Raw genomic sequence first — 14285 nt, forward strand, 5'->3', positions numbered from 1 at the left:
CAATGCCCAGCATTTGCAAAGAAGAAAATAGAGGTTAAAAATACCTGCGTTAATATCAAGGTAGAATTCTGATCAAAAAACGGTGCTGTAGACATATATAAATACTGTACTATAAATAAAACAAGATACCTAAATGTCCTTTCTTGTCTTGATTCCAAGGCCTCATGTAAAGTGTATTTTTTTACTCGGACATAATGTACTTTGGACTCTCGTTTTCCACTTCTCTCCCAACCCCCTTTAATGCCATTAATGTTTTCTCCATTTACTTCTAGACATTTGTCCAGTGTGTCAGGGTATGCTGTCTTCATACTACTATTTCTGCTAAATAACCAATGATAATTCCCAAATACATAAACATCTCTGTAGGTCTTTATTTGAACCGATTTCAAAAGCAAATGTTACTTCATGTCTTCAAAGAACATATTTAATGGCAAGCAGTAAATAGAAGCAAAGAAAAAAAGCAAGAGGCTATTATCGTATTATCCTATTTCCACCAAGTATCAGGGACAAATGTAATCAATAGCCGTCTGCAATGAATAGAATTGAAGTAGTCCCAGAGATTGATACAGAGTGCATTTTTTCAAAACTTGAGCTTGACTCCAACAGTATAAAAAGTCTCTAATACTGCTATCTTGAGATCAGAAAAATTAATTGGAAACAGACATCAGAAAACCCACCTTGTGATGACATTACGAGTGGTTTTTTGCTATACAACCTTAGGCAAAATTATCAAGTTCTCTTAACTCCAGTGTTTTTACCTGTACAGTGATAGTAATTCTTGGAGGTCATAATTGCTTCACAGAAGAGCACCTCTGTGGAGTCAGAAAGATGTGCCATTGAATTCCACTTCTGTTAAATACTAGCTGAGCAATTATAGGCAGGTTACTTGACCTTTCTGAGCTTCACGTTTTTCGTGTGAAAAAGAGTGAAATAAACCCTTGATTATTTAACGGATTAATAAGATAACATGTTTAAAGTGCCTATTTAGATGCTGGGAGCACTCTAAGCACTTTCTAATTGGTATTGATTATTATTTCTCCTAAAGTTGGAAGCTAATGCAAAGATTAGTGATTGTAAGAGCCAAAAACTGGGCCAAAAATTCTTAATTTGTTCAGTAAATGTGTATTGTGCCTTGATGCATAGAAGCCACCATGCAGAAACAAAAAAGAAATGCGTACAACATTATTTTGCCCTTAATAAGTCATAATTTATGTTTTTAAGTTTGCTTATTTATTTTGAGAGAGAGAGTGTGTGCATACACTCATGGACAAACGAGCACATGCGAGCAGGGGAGGGGCAGAGAGAGAAGGAGAGAGAAAATCCCAAGCAGGCTCCTGGTTGTCAGCACAGAGCTCCACTCAGGACTCGATCTCACAAAGCATGAGATCAAAATCAAGAGTTGGAAGCTTAACCAATTGAGCCACCCAGGTGTCTCCTAGGTCATAATGCAGAAAAGACATGACACTTATACAAGCAGCGTGTTGGGTACTAAGTAACTCATACCTGGCTGGCCAGCCTAAGTGTTTTAAGAGAGCAGAAGTTTCCAGCTAGAGCAATTTAGATTCTAGAGGGAAGAACTGGCCTTTGAGTCAGACCTTGAAGGAGCTGGATGGGCCAAAAGGGTATCGAGGTGGGACAACTATGAATTAGCCAATAAAGCAGCCAAAATAATGGATAGAATTTACTTAATTTGGCCACATTTTTGACAGAAGTAATTTGATCGCTAACCAGTTATTATGAGTCATCCTAAAATTGTCAATTTGATTACAGATTCAGTCAAAGTAAATCCAGAATAGACTAATATTAAAAAAAAAACACAAGACATGGAGGCATTCTGTATAACTATAACATCATTTGAGAACACTGAGGCGGAAATATGCCATGTGATCGAGAATATCAGGTCTCCCCAAACCAAATAATATTGGTTTGACAATTTCTTTCGAGAGAACATAACTGGAAACCAAAGTGACTTTTCCTAGGGAAGTTTCATTGGGTAAACATTTGCCGTACACTAATTTACCTCTTTATCAATTAATTCTATTTTAAGAGGGCAGGATTTAAAGGATTTGGAAGAATACCAAATATATTCAAATGATCTTATGCCATATGACTCTGTACCATATGTGATCAAACTTAATTAAACTGACTTTAAAAAAAAAGATGTCATTGTTTGCCTACAGTGTGTGTATAACCCTTGGAACCTAAACATTCCAAATATTGGAAATGAAGTCATAAAAGTAGTTCAACCGTGCAAAGATTTAATATCTTTTTGAAGACATAGACCTGAGAGAAAGGGATTATCTGTTCATATGGTCAGTGTAAACAACCCACTTTTGGGCCCAACAGATGGAGGCTTTGAATCTGGGAAGGAGAAAGCAGAGAAGAATAAAAATGCAGAGCTTTAAGTGACCATTTGAACTACGTTTTAAAAACCTTCTTCCCTGCTCAGTGTGAGCCTGCAGACGCATCATTACAGGTACAAGGAAACATGAAAATCCTCTGGGTCTGAGATTTCGGACCCAGAAATAGATGACGATAGTAGTAATTCATCAGTAGGAATGCTTGGTTTTACTATTCAGAGTTAATTTTATAAAAACTGAATTAAATAAAATTATCAGATTTTGTTTTCTTTATTTTCAATAATTTATTTCAGTTCCTTTATATTTATCTTGATAATACTATGCTTTGCAAGAAACAAAATTTTTTTTATGATCTTTAGAAAAGAACCAACCATAAAGAGCAATATGTGATAAGTTTCAAGCCTATGAATTCTTAACTTGGTCAAATGAAGGCTTCTTTCTCACAGAACAAGCACCATTTTCTCCAAACAAACAAGAAAATTTACTTTTAGTAGTGTCCTGTTAATATTTTCAGTTAACATTTAATCAAATTATATTGAGAAAATGTACTAGACATGTACATATAACACAACCTAAGGCAGCTAAGTGCCTTGTCATTTCCGTAGTTTTGCTTGAAAAATAGAACAAAAACAAAGATTTCATTTGTTCCCTGACACCATAAAATAATTTGAGTCCTGGTGAAGGGGTCTGTCTAACATTCTATTCATTTTATATCAAGGAACATTTTATGTTATGAGCATATCCTTTATGAAATCAGCATTTCTTATGCAATTCCCAAAAGTGGCTATTTGCTACTCCATTCAGGGATAAGATGTTGAAGTGCTGTGAGGTTGAAATGAGAAAGCAGAAATACAGCTCTGGGCCTCTAGCTCCCATGCCGACCCCCAGGCCAGTGGTCTTCCCCACACACACCCCAATCCTTTCCTCTTTTCTCATGACTTTTTTTTAAGTTTATTTGTTTATTTTGAGAGAGAGAGGGAGACGAGAGAGAGAGAGAGAGAGAGAGAGAGAATCCCAAGCAGGCTCCACATTGTCAGTACAGAGCCCAATGTGGGGCTCAAACTCACTAACCCTGACATCATGACCTAAGCCGAAACCAAGAGTCGAATGCTTAACCAACTGAGCCACCGAAGTGCCCCATTCTCTTTTTCGTGACTTCTCCTCCCTTTAAGATTAACTTAACCCAACACCTTCTCTCACACCTTCTCTCTGGGACTCTGCTTGATTGCCGTTGGTCCAGCTGGGAGAGCTTCTTGACCACTCTGTATTTATCTCTAGTGGTTGGACTTGGCTATACAGACTGGGAATGTAAAGTTTGTATTAAAATGATCATTCAGAGGCGCCTGGGTGGCATAGTTGGTTGAGCATCTGACTCTTGATCTCAGCTCAAGTCATGATCTCGTGGTTGGTGAGATTGAGCCCCAAGTCGGGCTCTGTGCTGACAACATGGAGCCTGCTTGGGATTCTGTCTCTCTCCCTCTCTCTGCCCTCATCTGCTTGCATGCACACATACACACACACACACACACACACACACACACACACACACACTCTCAAAATAAGTAAATGAACATTTAAAAATAAAATAAAATAATCAATCAGGGGTGCCTGGGTGGCTCAGTCGGTTAAGTGTCCAACTCTTTCTCAGCTCAGGTCTTGATCTCAGGATCATGAGTTTGAACCTCCCATTGGGCTTCATTCTGGGTGTGGAGACTACTTAAATATATATATGATATATATATATATATATATATATATATATATATATCATATATATATATATCATATATATATGATATATATATATATATATATCATATATGTGTGTGTGTGTGTATGTATATATAATTTAGCCATTGTGAGATACTTACAACCTAATTATGAAAAGAAAAAAAAATAGCTAATAGCTCTTTAATGTTCACTGGGTGGCAGGCTCTGCTATTGTATGGGTTATCATTTCAACCTCCTAACTGGTATGCATTATCATTATTCCCATTCTACAAATGAGGACACTAATGCTTGAGAAAAGATAAGCAATCTGCCCACAGTCATGCTACATGTCATTTGCAGTGAGGGAGCACTTCAACCCAGATTTTCCAGACTTCATAATCTGTTCTGTTAATCATTGTGATGTGCTACCTTTCTTTAGGGTTTTATTCTATGCTCAAGACCTAAAACTTCTTTTGAGATATAAATTCGAAATTTATAAGAAGCATTTATGAAAAGAAAACTTCATTTAAAAAAATTTTTTTTAATTAAAAAAAAATTAATTAAATAGGCTCCACACCAAATGTGGGGCTTAAACTCACTACCCAGACATCAAGAGTCGCACGCTCCACCAGCCGAGCAACCCAGGTGGCCCTCATTGTCCTTTTAAACAATGAATTGCAGAGCCTGCTTGGAATTCTCTCTCTCCCTCTCTCTCTCTGCCCCTCTCCTGCTTGCGGTCTTTCTCTCTCTCTCTCTCAAAATAAATAAATAAACTTTAAAAACAACAAAAACAATGAAGTGGTTTTCTTATCAAATGTTCGGCCATTGTATAATGAACTTTTAGCATATACTACTACCTTTATTCACTTATGTCTCTGGAAATCAGCATGGTGATGTTTAACACTCACTAGTCAAACGGCATGAGCTGACATTACAGTAAGTCAACAATAAAGTACTCAAAATAGTTTGATTTAAATTATCTTTGGCACAGTCTTCATAGCTAAATGATAATTCAAGTCAAGGAAAGGCAATTAGTTAAGGGTTCCATGTGAACAAAGCATTTTTAACTTGAAAATTAAGTTGTCTTTTTTTCAGACTTTTTAAAAAAACGACAGGTATACATACATATATGTACACATATGTAAATGTATGCATAATATGTCTATGCACATATATATATATATTATAGAATATGTAAAAAAGATTTTCTCATTCCTTTGAGAAACATAAAGATGGAAGAGCGACCTTGAAAATACCAAGGATTAAGGAAGTCATGAAGGACAGGGATTTTCTATTGTTTTGAGGCAACTTTTTTGGAGCCAAATAGAAAAGGGGTGATATTCTGGTGTGACACCCTCTTGCTGTGGGTGAGAAGCCACTTAACCTCTTTGTCTTTTAATTTCTCCCATCTGTAAAAACTGGCTTATTGAAATAATTAAATGTAATTATGTATGTGAAGGTGTCTTCAACAATGTTGGTGCCTGGTCGACTCTTTTTAAAAGTTAGCTCCTTTTCTCTTTCTTTTAACCTTTTTCATATATTTATTGACCCCCTACTAGTGTTCTACTCATGGTTCGTTCCCTGGAAAAAACAGAAATTGACAGACAGAATTGAGCCTCCAAAATACTCCGCAGTTTAATAAGAATGATCAGAAGGCCAACAAACAAAACACAACATAATCTGTGCTGCACAGACGTGAGGACGGCCTGGGGTGAGGAGTGGGGGTAGGAGTGGGGGCCGTCAGAGAGGATGGGTGGTCCAAGCTTGTGAACACTCCCACAGACTGAGAGTCAGGTTCTTTACTTAGTTTCTCCTTTAAACCTCACAACAAACCTGTAAGTTACATGTAACTGTTCCCATTTTCCAGATGATGAAATAGAAGGGTCTGGAGAGTACTTCCCAAATGTTCAATAAAGATGAACACCAGAGAATAAATAAGGATGGCAATAATAGAATACCATAATTCAAAGGCATGGCAAAAGAGGGTAATTGACTAAAACCAGGTAGCTGGGCCAGAGTCTCAACATAAGTAAAGCAAGAGATGAACATCAACTCTATATTCCAGGCTGGAGTGAGTAGTGTTCTAAAGACACCAAAAGGCCTCATCCGAAGTCTTTGGGGTGGGGACAAGTTAGGGAATGTCTGCAGTAGCTAAGAAAACCTCCTTACGTTATCCCACATCTGTCTTTTCCCCGGTCCAACTCAATCCAGGAGAGAAGGCAGCACTCATAAGAGGCCGCTGAGTAAACAGAGACTGCCTAGTTTCAGTACAGCTCATATTAAATAAGAGAACAAACTCAAACACAGGGAGAGGACAATACCAAGTGATGCAAATCAGTCAGCTTTATGTTATCATACTGAAAGACTAATATTACCCATTCGTTAGGAAACAAAAGCCGGGGCGAGTGAACGTACCAGTCAACCCTTAGATTTTCTTGCCTTCCAGGAAAGAGTTACATATGTCAACATTGACTCAGCAGGGCTGGTTGCTATTTAGAAAGAAAGCCATGTTACACCCACTGAGGTTTTTGTTCAATTTATGACAATATTGCCCGAAGAACATCAGCTTCCGCATAGTTAAAATTACGATCTGAGTTGAGGCAAACAAAAAATTTTTTCCTACTTTCCCCAAAATTACATCCCTCTCTCTCTGTTTAATTGTATAAAGGACTCTAATATATTTTTGTTTCTTAAATGTCAGTTGAGACTCTGAGATAAAAATGCAAAGACGTTTATCAGCTCCTATAACAGAGATTGGGCTTGCCTTAGGCGTGTCTCGACTGGCGGTTCCAGTGATGTCGCCAGGCCCTGGTTTTCCTGTCTCTGAGATCTTCTCTCTTCTCTGTTGGCTCCCTTCTCCTCTTGCTGTCACAAGATGGCTGAAGCAGCCCCAAACTTCATACTCCTCACCCTCATATCTAGTAGGAAAGGCAAGCCTTTTCCCCAAGAGCACCTACAAAAGGTTCTGAGACTGTTATAGCTTTGCACTGTGCCCACCCTGGAAGAAAACAATCATTATGGCCACAGGAATGCAATATGTGGACAAAACCCAGGGAAGGGAGAGGTAAACGATGAATACAGAGTGTTCATGAATACGGTTCAAGGGTTCTTCAAAGGAAAAAAGGGAGAGAATAAAAGCAAATCAAGCTGGTCTTTTAAGGGGATGTTAGGTGAGAGAGAGTGTCACTATCCTTATAGAGGTTGACTTATAGCAGTCACACTACTTCAATAGCAAGCTTTGTTTTTTTTAAGTTTATTTATTTATTTTGAGATGGGGGGAGGGGCAGAGAGAGAGGGAGAGAGAATCCCAAACAGGCTCAGTGTTGGCAGTGAGGAGCCCAACGTGGGGCTCAAACTCCCGAACTATGAGATCATGACTTGAGCCGAAATCAAGAGTCGGATGCTTAACTGACTGAGCCACTCAGGTGCCCCAGCAAGCTTTATTTTCAAATGATGTTTTCCTTGTTTTTACAAATGTCACTTTTTCTATTCACTTATTCTCAGAACCCTTCACCAGATTTTTCTTCTTTGTCGTTCCCTTGAGTGTGAGTGTACTTAAAGACCTGTCCTGGGGATACTCTTATCATTGTGTGTATACATCTATGCATAAATCCATCCACTTCCATGGCTTCAAGCACTGTTCAAATCCATACCTCAAATTCAGATTCTCTCTTTGGTGCTCCCAAAGAACACCCCTTTCTTGAACTCTCAAGTTGCACTCATCTAATATTTATTAAGCACCTGCAATATGCCATTCACCACTTGATATGTTAGGGTAACAACAAAGCAAAAGTAGGATGTCATTCCTGCCCAGTACTCATTCCGGCATGGAAGGTCAGAAGTAGGTGAGTAATTGCAAATGTAATTAGTGCTACGAAAAGAGAACAGGATAGACTGGTGGTCTCTAAACCCATTCTGTGAACTGCTTGCTGGATGCTTATTAATTTTTTTATTTTCTTTTGGGTGTATACATTTAAGACTACAGTTTTAGCTGCATCCCTTAAGTTTTGCAATAAGTGTTTTCCTTCCCAAGTTCTAAATATTTTAAATTTTCACTATATTCCTTGTTTCTAACATATTAGGGATGTTTTTTAAAGTTGGAAAGAGGGATAATCTTTTTGTCTAATTGTTTTGTTTTGTGGTTGAAGAATGTGGTCTGTGTAATATTAATTCTGGTATTTATTAAGTTTTCATTTGTGACCTTCTACAGACTCATATTTTGTAAATTTCCATATAACTTTAAAAGACATATTCTATAATTATTTTATGCAGGATTATTTGTATATATTCATTATATCACCTTTGATCTTGTATTATACATGGATTAAAATTGCCCATGTAAGTTACAGATTTGTCTATTTCTCTCTGCAATTTATTCAGTTTTTGCTCTATACAGTGTTAAGGGTTATTTTCTTAGGGAAATATAGATTCATGATTTATATATTCCTGGTGAATTATTTTCTATGTAATGATAATTTTTTTAAATAATGTTTTTTGACTTAAAGGCTATTTGACATTTATATGATTATGCCAGTTATATTTTGATTTGTAAATGCATGGCATATCTTTTTCTATCCTTTTATATTAAAATTTTCTGCATAACTATGCCTTAGCTACACCTTTTATTTAAAAAAAACCACACATATAACTGAATGTGTGGTTGTACTTGTAGTGTTTGCTTTTAAAATCCAATCTGGAGATTCTGGGAAGAGGGTAGTGACAGTGTGGTTTTTTTAATCTTTTTTGAATCCCCACATTAAAGCAGACACAGCAATTAAATAGCGAAACCAAAGATCCATGTACAAAATTACAATAAAATTAGCAACAACGTATGCCCTAAAGGAGCAAATGGAGACAAGCCAGCAACAGTCACAAGACACACGTGGTATCAGCATCTGTGCAGGACAAAGTAGAGGGAAGCAAATAGGGTTGTGTCTACTGTTGACCAGAACCCCCAAACAACCAACAGTCATTTACTGGGAAGCACAGAGGGGCAATTTGGACCACCAGACAACACTGAGAATGGATTTTTCTCTCTCTAATCCCAAGTGGCTGAAAGAGTTGGAGCACTTTAACCCTTATGAGCTTTCAATCCTGAAATGCTCTTCCTTTCAATAAAGAAACCACGCTGTGGAGAAACTACTAGAAGTAGAATAAAATTGAGCAATTTAAGGAAAATTAAGATGAAAAAAAAGAGAAGATTCAGATCCAAGTGGAGTAAGGAAGACAGTCAGGAAATCTTAGGAAACAAGGAGCCATATTTTTAGACATTACATAAAAATAACAGAAGAGGGAGCTTTGTGACATTAGAATAGCGTCCCTGAATCTTGCCTCATTCTGAAAGGTCAGGATAACCAATTTCACATAAATATGAGCAACAGAGAAGTATTCAAGGGCAAATCCCATGTAAAGTTACAATAAGAAATGAGGCAACATTTCTAGAGAACATAAATGGAACATAACATTTCTAGAGATGATGAAAGCATGCCTGAAAACTATGTTTACCAACAGATCAACATGCAACTTACCATTTCAAACTTAATTAAAAGACACCAAGAAAATTATACAGGATATTAAAAAATAACATAAATCAGAATTTTTCAAGCTGAGACCTGAAATGACAGAACTCAGGAAAGTATTAAAAATAAGAAAAAATATGCTTTAAGAAATTAAGACCAAAATAGAAGGATACAGTGTAGAAAAAATACACAGCAAATGAATGAAAGGAAATAGAAAATGAAAACTATTTTGTTTTTAATCAGGGGAAATAAAGATATTACAAAGCTTCAAGAGAAAGTGACAAATACAAAAATGGACAAAGAAGATCTAACATACAGATACTAGGAGTCCCTGATGAATAAAACCAGAGCAAAAGAATAGGACATGTGCAGATTTTTTAATTAAAAAAAAAAGCTGAAATAAAAAAAAAAAACTTGTCACTACCTGACACTATTTACTTAAAGTGACCACTATCAAGAAGAATCCTAGCAAAATAAATAAACTTTCAAGAAAAAGGGAAAAAAAATCCTTTGGGCATCTACTAAAAAAGATCATGTGATTTATAATGGAAATAAATTAGAGTTATACCAGACTTTTGACAGGAAATTATTTTATTCCTAAAGAAAATAGATAGCACCACTAAATACTTTAAATACTTTTATCACAATTTAAATATACTTTAAATACTAAATCACTTTAAATACTAAGGTATTTAAAGGATAAAAGTATGAGCAATGTTTTTCATATTTACTAAAACTGACTTTAAAGAATACTGGACACAAATGAACTGTTATCAACATGCAAGAATGAATGGAATACTGGGGCGCCTGGGTGGTTCAGTCGGTTAAGCAGCCGACTTCAGCTCAGGTCATGAGCTCGCGGTCCGTGAGTTTGAGCCCCTCGTCGGGCTCTGTGCTGACAGCTCAGAGCCTGGAGCCTGTTTCAGATTCTGTGTCTCCCTCTCTCTGACCCTCCCCCGTTCATGCTCTGTCTCTCTCTGTCTCAAAAATAAATAAACATTAAAAAAAATTTTTTTTTAAAAAGAATGAATGGAATACTATTCTAAAGGGCCCTTCCTGAGGAATTTACTACAGAATAAGTTTCAAACAACCTAAATGAATGAAGGACTAAGACTAAATACGAGCTTGAGGGAGAGAGGATATTATGTAATAGATGGATGCTCAGATAATGTAGATATCATAATGTAGATTAAAATGTGGTCATAATGGCAAGAACTATGTCACATACCAAGAACCTGGAGCGAATGTTACGTTTCGTGACAAAACATTTAATTTGAAGTTGTGAACAAGTCAGAGATGCCCCATCACCACTTCTATTCACTATCACGCCAGGGCTCAAAACAGGCTTGAGGTTAGGAGGAATTAAGTAACTCTCCCAAGATCAAGGTCAATTGGAGAGTAAGTAATGGAGTTAGGACTTATATCTGCATCTGCGGAACAGCAGCACCTGGTCTCTTACTTACTACTCCACAGTCTCTCCATAAAATATTGTCATTTCCCTGGTTGAAACTGAGATCGTATGTTTTCACCTTAAAATCAGAGTAAAGGAAAAATTACATAATCTGAATAAATTCAAAGCAACCAGTTATCTCTCCCAAAAATATCATTCTAGAACTAAACCAACAGCATTGTAATAAACATTTCCAGTCTGCTGCTAAGAAACGCACAGGTGACCAGCAGGCACTTTCAAAACAAAAAAAAAAAATTTTTTTTTTAAGTGTGAGAAACTTGGAGAGTGTGCTGTGTCCTGAAACATGAGTAAGCCCCTAATGCCCCGTTTATGGAGTAGGTCTTGCATTGACACATGAAGAAGTTCTTTTAATTAACTGGATAGGAATTTAATATCTTCACATATGCAAGGCAAGTCGACTTGCCCAGGCAACCAGATACGCCAAGCTTTGTATATTAATTCTGCTCTTTGGCTTCTGAGCGAACTTTCTAAGTCATGGGCATTCAAAGTTGTCTTAAGTAATTGATTTTTTACTCAACTGTTCCTTGGAAAAATTAGGATATGCTAACCAGTGGCAGAGAGCACAAGGTGACCCAATGAATGAAAAACTAGTAATGATAATAATAATAATAATAATAATAATAAACCACAAGAGCCCAAATAAAAATAGCCAGGAAATTAATTTGCTGAATATCATGTGGTCCTTACTAAATGTGGACAAAGACATCTTGAGAACCTTGCCAACAGGTGAAACTCGCAATTAGGATACCATGCAAGTGCATAGCTGTTCTTGTACGACTTTTTCCGAAACCGTTTCCAGGGGTGCCCATACTCAGCTAGTTTTTATGTTCATCTTAGGGGTCCCTTGAATTCTCAGTTTAACAAAATTGAGGACATTTTTTCCTAAAAATAGAACATTATTTCATCTGATATTTTCCTTGAAGAAATTTAAGAGTGTTACACTTAGGATACACAGAACACTTCCTACAACATTTCTTAGTGTATCATTTATACCTTTAGCATTTTATTACCACTTTATTCAATGTATTTCACTAGGGTCACAAACTCTGTCTCTGTGTATGAAATTATATAACCCTAAGAGTAACTGTCATAATTCTGATTTATTTGTAAATTATCTCCCCATCAAAATTCATTTATGATTCTTTATGCAAAAGCGCTACAAAACTTGTCTGCTTATATTCCTGTCTTTCGTAAAACTTAACAGTGATTACTATCCAGGGGAGACTTGCAGTAAAATAGTCTTTGAGTGGAAATAAATTTGTTTATTTTTTTAAGATTTAACTCTGCTTTATATACTAAATTCTGTAGTTTTCATTTTTCCCCTCATTCAACAAACGTTTATTGAGTCTGTACCGTGTGCTGGGAACACGTTAATATTCTATTCTTCGTAAAGCAATTTTTTCACAGAATTACAAAAAAACAAAATCATAGAATTTCACAGATGGGAGGTGCCTAGGGTTACTCATTCAACACACCGATTTTAGAGAAGATGAGGGGATTTTGCAAGAGATTGCAAAAGTAAGTTTGCAAAAATAGTGTGGAGCCTAAGGGAAACTAGCGGGTTGGTGCCGCGATGGGACTGACCCCCAGATCTCTTGACTTCGGTTCCAGGACTTTCCCTGTCATGAGTGACTTCTTAGAATTTCTAGGATGTTTGTAGACGAGAAGGCCATCAGAGCGTGCCATGTACTGTGCCTGGAAACGCTTACTGGTTATTTCTGGTCACAGTGCCTCTACTTCAACAGAAGAGAAATAAATCCGCACGAAGAATGTTTATGATCACAGCCGAGAAACTTGAAATTGCGTGCACGCTTTGATTCAATAATTCTACTTTTAGGGGTGTATCCTAGGGAAATAATGAGAGATACACACAAAGATTCACGTGCAAGTTTACTATTGCAGGCCTTTTATCAAAATGTCCCACCGCAAGTTATGTGACACCTATCCGGTAGAATACAATGCAGTTTCAAAGGATGTGGAGTCGTGGGGCAAAATTCACTTAGTATAATGTTAAGTTTTTAAATTTTTTTTTCAACGTTTATTTATTTTTGGGGGGGACAGAGAGAGACAGAGCATGAACGGGGGAGGGGCAGAGAGAGAGGGAGACACAGAATCGGAAACAAGCTCCAGGCTCTGAGCCATCAGCCCAGAGCCTGACGCGGGGCTCGAACTCCCAGACCGCGAGATCGTGACCTGGCTGAAGTCAGACGCTTAACCGACTGCACCACCCAGGCGCCCCTAATGTTAAGTTTTTAAAAGGTACATTGCCTACAGTCTAATTTCAGTTTAATAAAATGAAATTGGATGTGTGAGGTGGTACCTTTCGGTCTGAAAAAAGTAGACCAAACTTGTAAGTGTGATTATAACCACACTGATGAGTTGGGTCTGTTTTTTGAGAATAGAATTACCAGTGTTTTTAATTTTCTTTATTTTTTTTCTGCATACCTAATTTTATAAAACATATATGCACGTATAAAAGTAGAGGGAAAAGAAATGTTATCTTAAGAATACCTTCTATTCAAGGTACACTGGCCAGTGGCCAAGCTGAACAGCCACCCACAAGAAAACAAATTTGAGTTAAGTGAAGCCATAATACGCCTCTATTTCAAACTTTTGGATGGTCTCTTCATGGCTGATCTGCTGTAAGGCTGTCTTTCCTGTCTGGATAGAAACGGGGGCAGGGGGCACCCACAGAACCATAAAGGCTCCAAGAAGATAACCCTTGGCAGCCTGGCCACATGGTCCCTGCAGGCAGTGTGCCCTTCCTGCTCCACACGCTCTCCGCCTGCCCACCCTGGCCTTGAGACCACGAGGCTAATCCCATCATGCCCTTGCATACCTGGTTATGACCCCAGGTCCTCCCATGCCACCCTGACTCTCACCCCTATGCATCTCTGTGCATCCCCTAATCTGACCCAATCTCGCGTGCTCCTTCATGACTCCAGACACTTCTACTGCAGCCTGGGAAAGGCTGTTTGGTCAGCGGCAGCATGCCCTACATTGGCCACCTCTTCTTTGAGCGTCTCCTTCACTTTTGTTCTTTAACTGAAGCCTGACTGTCTCCTGGAGCCATCCTTTAGTTGAGAGGGACTGGTGTTTTTCTTTTAATTTTTTTGAATATTTATTTATTTATTTTTATTTTTTAACGTTTTTGAATTTATTTTTGAGACAGGGAGAGACAGAGCATGAACGGGGGAGGGGCAGAGAGAGAGGGAGACACAGAAT

Source organism: Felis catus, chromosome B4 (genome assembly GCF_018350175.1).
Source record: "Felis catus isolate Fca126 chromosome B4, F.catus_Fca126_mat1.0, whole genome shotgun sequence".
NCBI classification, from domain to species: Eukaryota; Metazoa; Chordata; class Mammalia; order Carnivora; family Felidae; genus Felis; species Felis catus.